Raw genomic sequence first — 14549 nt, 5'->3', positions numbered from 1 at the left:
ATATAAAGACTAATTTTATGCGACCTTTTTCTTGGTGTGTACAGAATGCATTTATCAACCTACAGATACCTGTTCACAGAGCACATCTTGGAAATATGTTCCCCAATTGGAGTCCTCCTTGTACCAAGACGTTCTTGAATTCCTGTCAGAGTGTTGTTTCTGCAGGTTATCCTCATTCTCCACTAAACAAAATTCCTGCTGAAGTTATAAAGTGCAGGGAAGATTAAATGAGCCATTCTTATCCAAGTGCTTTAAGCGGCCTAATAAGAAGAGGTAATGTTTCATGATGTTTCGCTGTAGCTTGGCTCAGCTTGAATGTTTCTTTGCCTGAGCTGTCTGATAAGATAATCTAATGTTTAGACAGCTTAAGCAATAGATTGTGCAGTGGTTAGATGTGGCTGTCAACACTAATTGTCTTTGTGCTGAACATTTGTATCCTTAAAGTGATAAATCTGCTTCAGAAGTCCCTTTTGGTTACAGTTTCCTTTGAATTTGCTTTTTAAAAATGTTTTATTAGTGCTGAGGCAAGTTTTGCTGTCATTAATGCTCATACCTATGATTAGAGGTTTAGAACAAACCCTTCACACTCGATATAAAAATTTGGTGCATAACTTAAATGTAAATGATACCTCAATGCATGTGGCTTGTTGTGGGGGGGACTTTGACTTGAGCCAGCAAGTTACCAGCTATTAACACAATAGCTACCACCCAGAACACTGTAGCAACCGCATAGCAGCACCCTGGCAACCACCCATAGCACCATAGCATTATGTTGGTGACTTTTACATTGGCAAAAAAACAAACAAAAAAAGACTTTTTTTATTAGTGGTGTTAAAATATAATAATAATAAAAAAAAATGTAATCTTTCCTTTGTCTTAATTTTGCCTTTCCTTAAAATTAGATATTACATAATTAGTATACATTATATATTTTATTAAATTTTTGACAAATGCTTGACTTAAATCAAAAATTTATTTTAATGTTGTTTTATTTTGTAAATTTAATTTATTTTAGGTAATAATTTAATCTTTCCTTTCGAAGACTAGATTACTATTATTATTATTATTACACAAACAATAGACTTTCTATATTTTTTCATTTTTGACAAATGCTTGATTTAAAAATTAATAATTTATATATATATATATATATTCTGTGTAAAATATTTTATATATTTCATAATATATATTCTATGTTTTATTTCAGTAATTATGCTTGATTTAAAAAAGTGAATCACTTACAATATGTTGACAAATTAACAATACTGCTTCCATATTTTCCTCACCATTTAATTGCAGAATGGGCTGCTTGTGTTTTCCACATTCAGCACAAATGCCCTCAAGCTAGCCTCCATGCTATTAAACACCCCAAACACAAGGTCCTCTGTCAGCGGCGGTAACAAGCTGATGACATCTGAATGTGTCTGCTTATGTTCACAGTAGAGCCTGTGGCTTGTACAGCAGACTGCGAACGGTGTTCAAGAGGATGTGCAAGACTGTTATCTCAGAGCTAGTTTAGTCACCATCCTTTACACCTTCCTTCCTGACACGTACAACGCTTTGACCCTAATTCTTCAAGAGGAGGTTTCCTGAGTTGTGCCTTGTGACCCCTGTTCTGTGCATGGCCAGGATGGGAAAAGCAGCGACAGACTGGCGTGCACTGATGCAACTGTTTGAAGCTGTTTGATCTGAGCCAGTTTAGAGCCCATCTGTTTTGTTTTGCTTGTTGCGACTTTAGTAAAGACAAGGCACTTTAACTAAATGTCGGCTGTGTTCATCAGAAACTGATTCGAATGGGAACTGACTTGGGTTTGCACCTTTTGAAACTCTCTGAGCCCAAAATAATAATATTTAATTCAAGACGTTTTGGCAGAAGTAGCTGTTGAGCAGCCGCAAAGTCCGAGACCTCAAACGTTGTAACACTAGAAGCTTAACGTGTTTGAGCAGTTCATTTCTTACAATTTAGACTGTTTTGATTTCTCTTACATAAAAATTAAACCTTATATTTGCCATTACCTTCATCAGAAAGGAACACATTTTTAGATTTTCAGTAGATGTACTGGCTAGTCAAATGAATCTACTCCATTGTACTTATTCTGCAAAGTGTCCTTGTGTATTTATTATGCATTTCATTTTATATGGAAACCCTATGACAGTTTGAGTTTTGTTTGGAGTGTTCATCAAGTTTTTGCTAATTTTTTTATTTATGTGTGACTTTACATTAACCACACTGCACGAAGTAGAATTGGAATGGCAGGAAGAGAAATTTACTAAATTGGAGTTTAAAAACATTCAACACAGGTAATGTATTTTGGGAAATGATAGATCTATCTACACTATAAAAAAAAAGTTGCTAATAAAATTAATATTACTGGAGTACAAGAAAATGCTATTTCAGTTTTTCTACATCAACATCTGATCTGTTTATCATTCTAACCTCTATTCTTCATATATTAAAGCCTTTTCCAAACTTTACCAAGGCTTTATTAAGCGAACATTCAAATATTATCTTGAAGTTGCTTTTCTGGTTTGAATGTTTTTATGCATTTCCAAATTGACTTGTCATTTGTCACCCTGTTAATTCAACTTTACAATGTATTCGCAATTCATTTCTGAATGGTACACAGCCCTGATGTTCACTTGTCATTTACTTAAGTAAACACTGACTTAATTGGAAGACTATAATCGACCAGTTAAATTTTTTAGTTTTGCAAGCCTTCCAATAGAGTCACCGCACTATTCCTGTTTTTTTTCTTCATCCAAGTTGCCACCTGGCACTGCTTTCCTCTCCCCTAAGGTATTTTGAAGTGCCTGCATATTGCAACCCATTCAATAGTCTCCCCAATGACTATAAATGGGCTGATCTATTGTTTCTTGTGGCTTTTCTTAGCTATCAGCCCTGTTCAACTACTGATGGAGCTTCCGTTGTCTCGTAGGCATGAGGAGTAGTCAAGCTGTTTCTGGTTGAGTAATGGACCACACATGATCGAAGTCACACTGTTCCTCTATTGCAGTGCCTTCAAGTGTGGGCAGAGAAAAACCTCTCCTTCTCCACCTCTCCCTCGTTTTCACCTTCTGCAGCCAGTTGAGAGGCTCAGTTGTTTCTTTGTGTCATTCATTCATAGGGTTGGTGTATTGGGCAGAGCTGAGGCTGCTTCTTTGTCCTTAGCGTTTGGAGAACCCTCCCTCAACCCCCTCTCCTAATCTTTCTGAACCCTATCTAAAGCCCAACAGTAGACCACTAGCAAGCATCTCAGATATGCCATGAATGTTAGTTCCCTTTTGTTGGTTTTCATTTGCCCTGATAGAGCAGTGAAAAGGAGACATTTCAATTTTAGACACTGACACTCAAGGGATTGTCAAGGCTTATGTACATGAATCAGACTACGCTGATTGTGCTGTATGATTGTGTTTGCTTTCTGATTGATAGGACAACTCCATAGAAAGATGATTGTTGGTATTTATTTCGAAGTCTTTTTCAGTACGGACAGCAAACTTTCATTTACAATTTGGTAAAATGGCATTTAATGCACCGAGGAGAACATTTTCCTAATTTTCTATGACAATTGACTATAGAAGTGCATAATGATGTATCAAGTGTAGGTCAGACCTGGAGTTATATTTGAAGTGTTATATGGATTGAAAGGAGCCAGACTTCTTTCAGATGGTTGGCATATTCACATCTGCTGTTCTGCTACATAATATACACCACTTAGTTTCATGTTTTTCCATGGCTTGTGTTTCAATTATAAACTCTTATATACGTGAAAGTCCCTTTCTGGTTAAAAGAACTGTATGATGTTGGTGAATTCCCTTTTTCATTTTGCTTCGTTGTGGTTAGTATTAATGTCTTAACTACTGTGATCTTAGGCACTTTTTCCACGTCTGTAGAAGTCACACAAGTCACACTTTTATAAATTTCATGCAAACTTAATAACAGCTGACTTTAATGCATAGTCTAGTAAACATGCAGTTTTTATAAGCACAAATGTTTTATTACTTGTTCATTGGCCTGCATCGGCGGAAATATTAACGGATATATTGAAAGATTTCTTGAATTCTGAAAGTAATCCATTTGCAGGTTGATTTCCCTCAAACGTGTAAACAGATGGTTGTGATGATTTCAAAACTTTATTTGGTTCAGAATCCCATCCGGTGCAAAACGGGGATATTATCTCATCCAGTGGCAAGAGTTTGGGGCCAGGGCTAAGTATTTGTCTGAAAAAGAGTGGACAGGCGTAGTGTTTGGAAACTTATTTCATGTTGCAAATCCATTCTGTGCCGCTAATGACACACTGCCACTTTAATTCGGATTGATGAAAATCGGTGAGTGTAAACAGTCACTGATTAGGATGTTTAAGAAAGACCTCTTGCATGAACTTTATCAAAGAAAGCTCAAGCTTAAACAACACAAACCTCATTTTCTCAGGCACAAGGCTGTTGTTAATCAGGAAATTCATTTTGTTTGAAGACTTCAAAGACGCACACTTCACAATGGGAAATGACCTCGTCCTCCTCCTCCTGATGTTTGTGCTTTCTTCTAGAGGAAATAAAAACACCTCTGGAACGTGTTTCAGGATTAGGTTCATGTTCGTATGTCCTGTCATCTGGAAGAATGTTGTAAAACATTTTTCAAGAAGGCTTCATCTGAAGTGCTGACTTCCATAATACCTCAGTTTTAACTGAACTGGTTTCTGTCAACATAATTTTAGCGAAGTCTATCACGCATAACTTAGCTGTAACTGGTGTGGTTTTTAGCTCCTCGTGGGTCAGTAATGTATTGTGTATTAGGACTTTTTTCCACATTAAAGGCAGGAAAATGCGATTATAATGACGAGTGCATGGTGTGCCACTGGCCTCGTTCAAGGTGAGCTTGTTTGCTATGGCCTGACTGTTTGGATTTGATTTCAGAAGAGGGTGAGATTTGGCTCAGAATGCTCTTGATTGATGATTGTGCAGAGTATTCCTGTTTCTTTGTCTCAGGCAGTGAGGAGGAGGAGAAGAAGGGCTGTGTGTATGAAATTGTAGCTTTTTCCTGATGGGTTTCGCCCCAGCGTGGTCATCTGCAGTCGTGCACTGAAGATCTCTGGGGTTCTGATTCATTGCAACCATATGATGAACCAAATATATTGAAAGGTTCTCAAGCAGCAAAATCTGCTAGCTATTTTTAAAATGATTTAAAATTAATCCGTTCTAGGTGGTAATTGGTAACTTGAGCTTGAATTTTAGCGATTCTCAAAGAACTGATGTCTTTCCTTTGTGGTCCCACGATGATTAAAAAGTAAATTGCGAAATCAAAAGGCTGTAAAAAAGGATTGCTTACCAGGATGGTGGTGTGGTTTCTGTGATTCTGTGACTATAAAGTCTAAAATGCAAAAATGAGCTCGTTTACAAAAAAAGCAAATTGACACCATGTGGAAGACAAAGCATTTAGAAACAGTTAAGTGGCTGGTTGAGTTCCTTTTAAGAATGTTTACAGGATAACCAGGCGCTTTCGTCTCACGCAATAGCATCGCCAAATATATTTTAGTAACTTTCAAATTAATGTCACGCCTTAAGGGAAGGATTTTGATGTATTTCATTTCACTGCAAACCTTTTCCCCCTCTTATTTTTCTTTCAGCCACTAATTTAAGAAAATAGTTAGTTTAAAAAGTCAAAGGCCAGCTCGCACTGAATGAGATTTGGATTGTTTTCTGGAAGCTTTATCATGGCTTTTTTGCTTTTTACTCTTGTGTGTGTGAAATATAACTGAAAGGTGATATATTCATATGATATATGATATATATACAGGTTCCTCACTTGTGTGGTTCCATAACTACTATGTAAACAGTATTACTACTATGTAAAAATATGAATTGGACATACTGAACATATGATGTGTTCCGCAGCAGGAAAGGGGGCATGGTCAAAGTCAAGGTCTCATCATGTATGTGCTGGTGGGGGTCATCTGTGATTTCACTCACTGGACACACGCACAGGACAGTCAACATATGTAACTTTAATTATGAGCAAGCCCCCTAATGTGAAACTAATAGTGTGTGCGCTTGAACGAAAGGCATCCGGGATAACAGTGTGATTTTGTCTAATGAGATCACACTGTGCAACACTCTATGAACGATCTTCTGTGATTTTCTATAATTAATGCAGAACATTTGGAATCACACATGGAAGTGTGCTTTGTGCTCCAGTGAGCTCATTAACAAAGGGAATTGTTTGTGGAATACAGAGAGTTTTGGGGGATTTGGCATTGTAATTATGAAGATTATCCATGACAAAATAATAGAAGGGGATGAAAGATTTTAGAATTAGCAAACACTGAAAAGAACGAACATCTTTTTCATTTTGAACTATACTAGAAGAAAGTGTTGTAAGATTTACTTTGAAAAACCTTTCACTCAGAAATTGCTTGTAAATTTCATAAATAATTACAAAGAAACAACAAGACAAGAACTTTTTATTGGCCCATTATTTAATTTTACATTTGGAAAATACAAAATCAAATGAGATTACAGTAATTAAGCCTTCAACAAACTCATCCTCTGTTATATGAATTTTGCATACTAGACTTTTTACCATTGTAATTTTGTCCCATTTTACACTTGGTTTAACATTGACTATGGTAGTATTTTCTGGCATACAGCTTAAATGAAGTATAAATCATGCACAGCACAGATCACCCCGGAGGTTTTTCTGCCTCCTCAGATTGATTTGCTATCGTGGCCTCTAGTTAATAGATTACCTGGTGTCTTCTGAAAGGCCGAAGTAATCAGTATGCCTTCCAGCACATCAGACTTATAATGAACAAAGGGTTTTGGGGTCATGATAGAGGAGAAGACCTGGAATAGCCATATGCAGCAGGAAAAAACTTTGTTATGGTCTGAAGGTAGTGGGAACTGTGTGTGTGGCATTGTGTTGGCTGCCAATATTTTACAGAAGATGCTCGGATTTGGTTGGTTGAGCTGCTGGCATTCACGGTCATTGTGCTGTGCTCTTAACTGTAGTGAGTTTTGGCTAGACCAATAGCGTGCCATGGCCTGGTGTGGGATGTTTACTGGTATGCCTCATAAAAAAGGACTGCATTGCATGCAAGCAGGCATTCCAGCCCGCAACTGCAGAACATCCGCCACGTGTCCGGAGACCAAGAATCTGTGTGCTCCAGTGGCAGAAGCAAAGCCACTTAAAGATGCAAAAGACACTCAGCTAAATTCAGTATTTCTGATAATGTTTGTCTACAATGCAGATGTTCTTTTTGAAAATTTCTGACATTTGCAAGTCTCTTGCACATAACTCGCCAGAAAGCCAAGACACCCTGCTGACAAGGCAACACTGAGAATGTCGCTGGTGCACTGGTCCAAACATGAGGGAAAAAAGAGATTCTTAGGAAGAAAAGGGAAAAGAAAAGCCTGCTCAGTGGGCGCAGTGTATTCACTCCCATCTGAGGAGTTTTTTGTGTGGATCTCCTCGGATTTACATTCCCATCCCCTTACCACATGTTCCCCTTCGCATTCCTTCAGCTGGTTCTCATCCAGCCAATGTCATACTCCTCGTTTCCCTACCCACGTGCTCCTGTGGGTCAACAAGAGCCGCTCAAATGATAAACCATCCCATCAGTGTTCAGGATAGACCTTGCATGCAAACACCACGAGCAGGTCACCCACTCTCGCTCTCTTTCTCTCCATGAGAAGACAAAGAAGAATTTATTACACTCTGGCCAGAAGGACTCGAGCCGTGACAAACAGCCTCCTGTTGAGAGGCCTGTGTACTGTGGCCAGAGAGTGGGCTGAGTATTCAAACCTGGGTCAAACTCAGGATAAAACAAAGCCTCTTTCATTTACCAGAGGATTCACAGAGCATGACACGTTTGGCAGATTAGACTAATTGATATTGGATGGATGTCATTTTGTATCCATTGCAGCAGCTTAGTAGCATTTGACAAAGCTTATCCTGAGGAATTTATCATTGTTGGCTAGTAACTAAAATAGTACCAGTGAACAGCAGTTTATTTGTTTTCAAAACCATTACAGTGTATTTTTGTGTGTGTGTGTGTTGTGTTGTTTTGTTTTGTTTAGGTTTGGTTTTTGTTTTGTTAGTTTTTGTTTATGCCACCTGTTTATGCACTTTTTGTTGTTGTTATTATTATTTGACAAATATAGATTACTATTACCAATATAATATACAATTACGGAAATAGTGAATCTTAAAAATTGCATTAAGGTTATTTATTAAGTGTTCTTGAAAATGAATTTGTTAAATGTGACAAAATTGTACTATTAAAATTACAGTTAACCTATTTTTAGTTATATTATATATTATATATATAATTATATAATTATTGCCCTATAAATAATATCAATTGAAAAAATGTTTGATCCATTTAGTGGTTTCTTTGCATGTGCTTTAATTAATAGCTACCTACATCGTCATAAGACTGTATGAAACTGTTATTAAATGGCGAGTAGCCTGGCTAATTACTTTTTGAAAGAAGTTTTCATAACGCTGATTATGGGTGATCCATAATGATGGGTGAACTGCAGAGTGGGAACTTTTGTATTTTCTGTAGTTTAAGAACTTGGTACCAGTTGCAACAAACCTTAAAATCCCAGGGGCTAATTGCATAAACTGCACTGCTTAGACTAGTCTTAAAAATTTAGCCATGTAGTTAAAACATTCTTAACATAGTGGCTATGTTCATGCAACTGATTTTCAGCTGGGCATTAGCACTTACAGTAGCATCAGTTGTGATCGCTTCACTCTTCTTTCCTGCTGCAGGTCGGCAATATGTGTGTGGTCAAAAAAATCCCTGTTCAGCACATTTATAACAAGATGTATCATGTGTCATCAGTGTCTTTCAAAAGGCTGGTCAGATCTCAGATCTTAATATTGCACAAACTCTGGCAGAAAATCAGCGTTTTTTTTTGGTCTGTTTTGGTTCTTGTTAATACTAGTGTAAACATAAGGAGATATTTAGTGGTTTACCATGTGAGGCTGAAGTCACATTTTTAGCAGTCGCAAAACAGCTTTTTCCTATTTATTTTAATTGCCCATTTTCAAAATACCCACAGTTTTGCCAAAAATCTGAGATGTTCCTTTTGACAGATTGTGTTTGCGTGGAAATAAAAGACAGGGGAGGCGACATGGTAGAGCGTCCTGATATATTTGTGCTGTGAGAAAGCAGTCTGTCCTAGCATATGCCCTCTGAATGCAAGTGTATGGCCCAGGCATGTCCTTTCGGTGGCTTCCACACCGCCTTATAATAAACTCTAAAATGCTTTTTTCTCTAGAGGCCAGACATTTCTTTTGGGATGAAAATAGACTCTTCCTATAGTCCTTCTACAAAGTCTATTACGATCCATGAAAGTGTTGCAGGACAGATGTGTAGGGTGTAACGTGCTTTTGGCCAAAGCCACCCATGCTTTGTAAATAGTTCTCTGCCTTTTACAGACACACTGCACACAGGAAGTGGAGGAAAGAGTCACCAGTAAAACTTATAGACTTCTCTTTCTCCTTTTTCTCTTCTTCTTACTCTGTTTATTTCACTTCTTTTACTTGTCCTTGTCCCTCAATCATCTTCTCCTACTTTTCTTTCTCTTCCTCCTTTTCCTCCTTTTTCTTCTCCTTCACTTCCTCATACTCCTATTTTTTTCCTCCTCTTTATTCTCTAATTTCTTTAATTCATCTTAAATCACTTTTAGGCAATTTCACCATTACACATTTGTTTTTCAACTAAAACGGTAATTTTTGTTTTTGTCTTGCATGTACCGGTATTTCCTTTAGGATATGCATGTCTAATCAGTTATTGCTTTTATCTAGTTACTATTCAGTTCAATTGCCTCATAGTAAAGCAATTGATATAACAGTAAGTCCTGTAAAAGCTGTTTTTCCCAAGAGTGGTGGTATGATATAATGAAAAGTGGTGTTCAGTTTTCACCCTGCTAATTTAGTAGTCAATGTGCTGAGTGGGCTTTTTATCTTTCTTTCTTTTTGTCAATAAAACCTAAATGGAAGTTGCGCTTTCATTGATTTGCCATTAGTGGACAACTGATTCATTCATGCTGGTAAAAAGTTAAAATGGATGCTGATGTGTGCATATTGTTTTGTTGAAAAGGTACAAAGATGAGAGTTTGTGGAAAGTGCCCTAAATTGAATCATGCTTGAACGTTACTGTATAATACTGTTTTAGAAACTACCAAAATGTGAGACAAGTCCACACCCATTCTCCCTTTGCTTTCACATGATTTCAAACTAGATAATGTGGCTATTGTGGCATTTTGGATCAACAATGTCCAGCCATGACCATGTTGATTTCATGGTGGCCTGAGATGGTTTGTTCCGACTGCAGAGCCGCTGACCCTTTCAATATGTGTCTGCTTCACTGTTTGTTGAAGCCCACCAAGTGAAAGCCTTTAGTCTGACCCTAATTCAATAATACACCAGTTAACATTTTAACAGCTTGCCAGACTGACATAATGAAATGCATTGAATTAGTCTACTATGGTATCGATTATGTGCTGTTTAACAAGGACCTTCTCAAAGTGTCAAATATATTAGTTAATATCTTAAGAGATCTCTTTGTACCTCACTTATTCTTTGACATTTCTTGAGTGTAAATTGGGGTCAAAACACCCTTGATGTGGTAAGACCTTTTGACATGGTTCGCAGCATGAACTAATGCTCTTCATCAGAGGAACTATAGGAAGGATGCACTGCAATAGCAGATGAGGTAACCAGCACTGACATCTTGTTAATACACAAGCATTTTCAGGTTTCCATTGATCTTACGTATCGAGCCACAACCTCCTCTTTCTTTAATTTATTATACTTATATGACTAATAATAATTGATTTAATACTATGCAGTTAGGTTTGTTGATATTGAAAATGTTATGGTTTTACTGGAAAACATGTGCCGCCTTGTGATTTACTCTTTTAGAAAATCGTGGCAGGACCATGTTGCAGTGATTGTATCAGAAAGAAACACCATGGCATTTTTATATATAAAACTGCACATAATGATTATATTATAGTATTTACATGGTAAAAAGTTAAATTAATATAAAAAACATGGTTTAACCATTGTACCATATCCAATAAATGAATGAGAAAAATGCAAAATAATAAATGAATGCATAAATGCAAAAGAATGCATGAATGCAGAATGAATGAATGCAAATGAATGAAAGCAAACAAAATAATGCATGAATACAGAAGAATGAATGAATGAATGAATTAATTAATGGATGAATGGACTAATGACATAGAATGAAATAATGATCCCTAGAATAAATAAGAGTATGACAGAATGACCAGCATAATGTAAGAATGAAGGTTAGAATGACTGAAGAAAACAATTAAAGATTAAATGAAAGAAAGAAAGAAAGATTGAAGAAAAAGCAAGAATGAAAGATTGATAGAGAGTATGAATGAATTAAGGAAGAACTGAAAGAATGAAAAACATACGTACTTTGTGTGAGCTGCTCAGCTTGGAAGGTGTTTCCTTAACAATTCAGTCCTTTATTCCAACACATTAATTGATTTTCCTCTTTTATAGCCCATGCAGCTTTTCTTCATGAAACTGCACAATAGAACAAGGCTGTTGTTCCTGAGAGCTCTTCTGGTGTAAGCACCACATAAGGGGATTGTATTCTGTTATTGACCTGCAGGCACTCTCATGGGAAGAAACCATAGACAAAAGCCCAGGCAGGAGAGCAGAGTGGACAGACCGGACGGCCTCTCTGTAGGCATTCTCAAAATATGACTGCGGCCCTTTCAGACATTGTAGCTGGGTGATGACACATACTTGGCAGACCGAAAAACACATCTCCCTAATGCCTGTGCCCCCCCCCCCCCTTCACTTGCTGGCACAAATAGAAAACAAGTGTGCATTGTCTCAAACTTTCAGTAGAATCTCTGGATTTCAAGGGAGCTATGTTTGCTTCATTATAACATATAGACCCTTGATGTACTTGCATTATATGAATGCCAGCTGACATTCGTGCATTTTGGCAGAAAGAATTTACTCTGTGCGCTAAGCTAATCGTGCGTCGAGACTATTCATCCAGTTCGTGAAGAAAGTAAGGCAATACATGGAATATGGTCACTCCGTAGTAGGTCACTTGTTGCTTTTGATTCCAAAGACCAGACTCTTTGCACGGTTTGTTTTGCTTTTGGCTTGAATTATAAGCCTTTGTTTTGGATGTAGCAAAGCTGTACTTGTCCAAAAACATTGAGGTTGCAGCCTGCTATCAACACCTCAGCATTTAAGCTCCTCTCATAGACACCGAGCTGAATCTTGCTCCCAGTCTGACGGATCTGGGATCTAGATTACACAGGATTTATTTTGGATTTCACTTCTCATTAGAGCTGGGGTCGGGCAAAATGTAACAATGTGCCAATCATGACAGGGATAGAGCGATAAGAAAACATGCTTTGACAGATGTGGTCACAGTATCCCCGGCATTGGACTCTAGATAAAGCAAAGTGGCCAGTTTCGGGATTGCGTGATACCACGGGTCCGCTGAGAGTTGTCAAGTGTAAGAATGCACTCTTGCATGTTAAAAAGCTTCTGATGGACTCTAGGTTCTGTCCCTCTCTACTTCCTTTATGGGTAAGAACAATCAGCCCATGGCAGAGATTCGCTTTCACATTATTTGTCTCACTAACACCAATTAGAATCATTCTAGGGAGTCAGACTCCCTTGGGGTGCTGTCAAGCCAAATCAGGCAGTGGCTCAAGAATCCATGTACTCATGAAGCAATCCAAGAGCTTGCACTGTTCCTGAGATTCAGTTACAATCCTCCACCAGAGCTCCAAGTGTTCCTTTTTAGATTTTCCTTTTTCACACTTCACGTGAAAGCTGATCTCGGAAGCCCCTGCCTGCCGGGCCTGGCACAGAGTCTATTGTTGTGTCTGGGCTGTTGGGTGTCAAGTCATCAGGCAATAGTGTTTGTTTTCTTTGGTTCACCAAAAATATCCAGTAAATTGGCAACCCCTTCCAAATGAACCAAATGTGTAATTGAGCCACAATGGCTCTCGTGTTATCCTTTTGTACAGAAGGATGAAGATCTTATTTGACGAATGGTTTGGAGAAAATGAAGATATGCCTGAGGGGGAAAAATAATGAAATTCTGCAAAGAAAGTGATTGATTCAAAGTCAAGGCAGGGAATTGAAATGTGTCTGATGATGGAGAGCTTTATCTCACTTGTAGTTCTCAGAGCATCTGTTTTTCTTGTGGACTCTTACAAGGCAATGGCTGCAATTTCAACACGTCTTGTTGAAAATTTCTCCCAAGACAACCAAGAAGTTGATGCATTTCCTGAATCAGTTCTTTTTTTGGCAGTTCTGTCTTTTGTAACATCTCCTCACTTTCCCCATTTCCATCTGTTCTCATGGACGACTGGTAGACAGGCGTTCGCTGCTGGTAACTGTGCAAGTGTGCTAGCAAGTAACAAATGATCAAAGGCTTTGGCTCACTCTACAGCCAGGGATCCATTGCTCTTTTTGCATTATATCTTTCTCTTGTAAACATGTTTCAATTAAACTTTTTGTCTCCATTCTGTGTTGATTGCACATTCTTGGCACCATTACTGTGAAGGCTGATTATTCAGTAGCACTGATGGTGCGTTATCGCACTTGTCACATATTTCCTCTTGCATGTTTTAATTACAGCTTATGTCATTGCTTGCACTCTCTAAGGAGAATAATTACGCTCTACGGTTCAACACCATCTTCTTGTGCTCAGGCATACATTCACGATCACAGGAGGTAGAGTGTTTATTTCACATCAAGATACCACCGCCTTTGGTTTGAATGACATGGTTTTTGGCAGGGATGACTGCATATGGTATAACGTAACTGCCTAGTTGCTTTGTTTACACGTGTTTGTGGTGTTTGCTTGTCTTGAGGGTTCTTTCTACCTTGTTTGGCGGCGCGATGCAGGCAGACAGCATAGGCACAGTGTGTCTATGGCCTCCTGAGCATATCCTGCCCTGCCTCCTCCTGAACAACTCTACACTTTTATAAGGCTTTCTTCAGACATATTTAGAGTCCCAAAACTTTCTACCAAAGAGTAAACTGCACATTTATTCTTCCATGCAATTGGCTGTCTTTATGCATTTTTCATTCCCATTAGCTTTGTTTCTTTCTGTCTCAGTTTCTTCAGGATAGCCAATAGACATATTCTATAATCGGGTTGGTGTGACTGACAGGCATTTGGTACAACTCCGTGCTTGCTAAAGGCTAAATGGAGGTCCCTGTTGTTCTGTTGAGCTTTTACTTGTTTTTGGTCAAGGATGTGGTACATGTCTGCAGTTTCTAAACGTCGAGGAAAGACAAAATCAATTTTCCCTCCTCACCTTTCTTTCTGTCTTGTGTCCCAGTCAAACATTACTTAACTAGAAGGTCATCCTTGTGTGAAAAATGTTAAATGTATTGTTTAAACTGACTGCTATTCCTGAGCAGAATATCATGGAAGACTTTGATTAAATGGAAGAGCATGTTTAGAAGTAAACAATATTTTTTTTCTTAAATATATGTTGCTCAGTCCTACCAT

General features: G+C 38.0%; 1 protein-coding gene across 1 annotated transcript in view; it reads left to right on the top strand.

Moving 5' to 3' along the window:
- The window catches only part of LOC132156286 (protein O-mannosyl-transferase TMTC2-like), a 112652-nt gene that overhangs the window by 39704 nt on the left and 58399 nt on the right, over nucleotides 1-14549 (top strand). The window lies entirely within an intron of this gene.

This window comes from Carassius carassius, chromosome 13, assembly GCF_963082965.1.
Source record: "Carassius carassius chromosome 13, fCarCar2.1, whole genome shotgun sequence".
Taxonomy (NCBI): domain Eukaryota; kingdom Metazoa; phylum Chordata; class Actinopteri; order Cypriniformes; family Cyprinidae; genus Carassius; species Carassius carassius.
The sequence above is the reverse complement of the archived record's forward strand: the minus strand, read 5'-3'. Positions and strand labels throughout refer to the sequence as shown.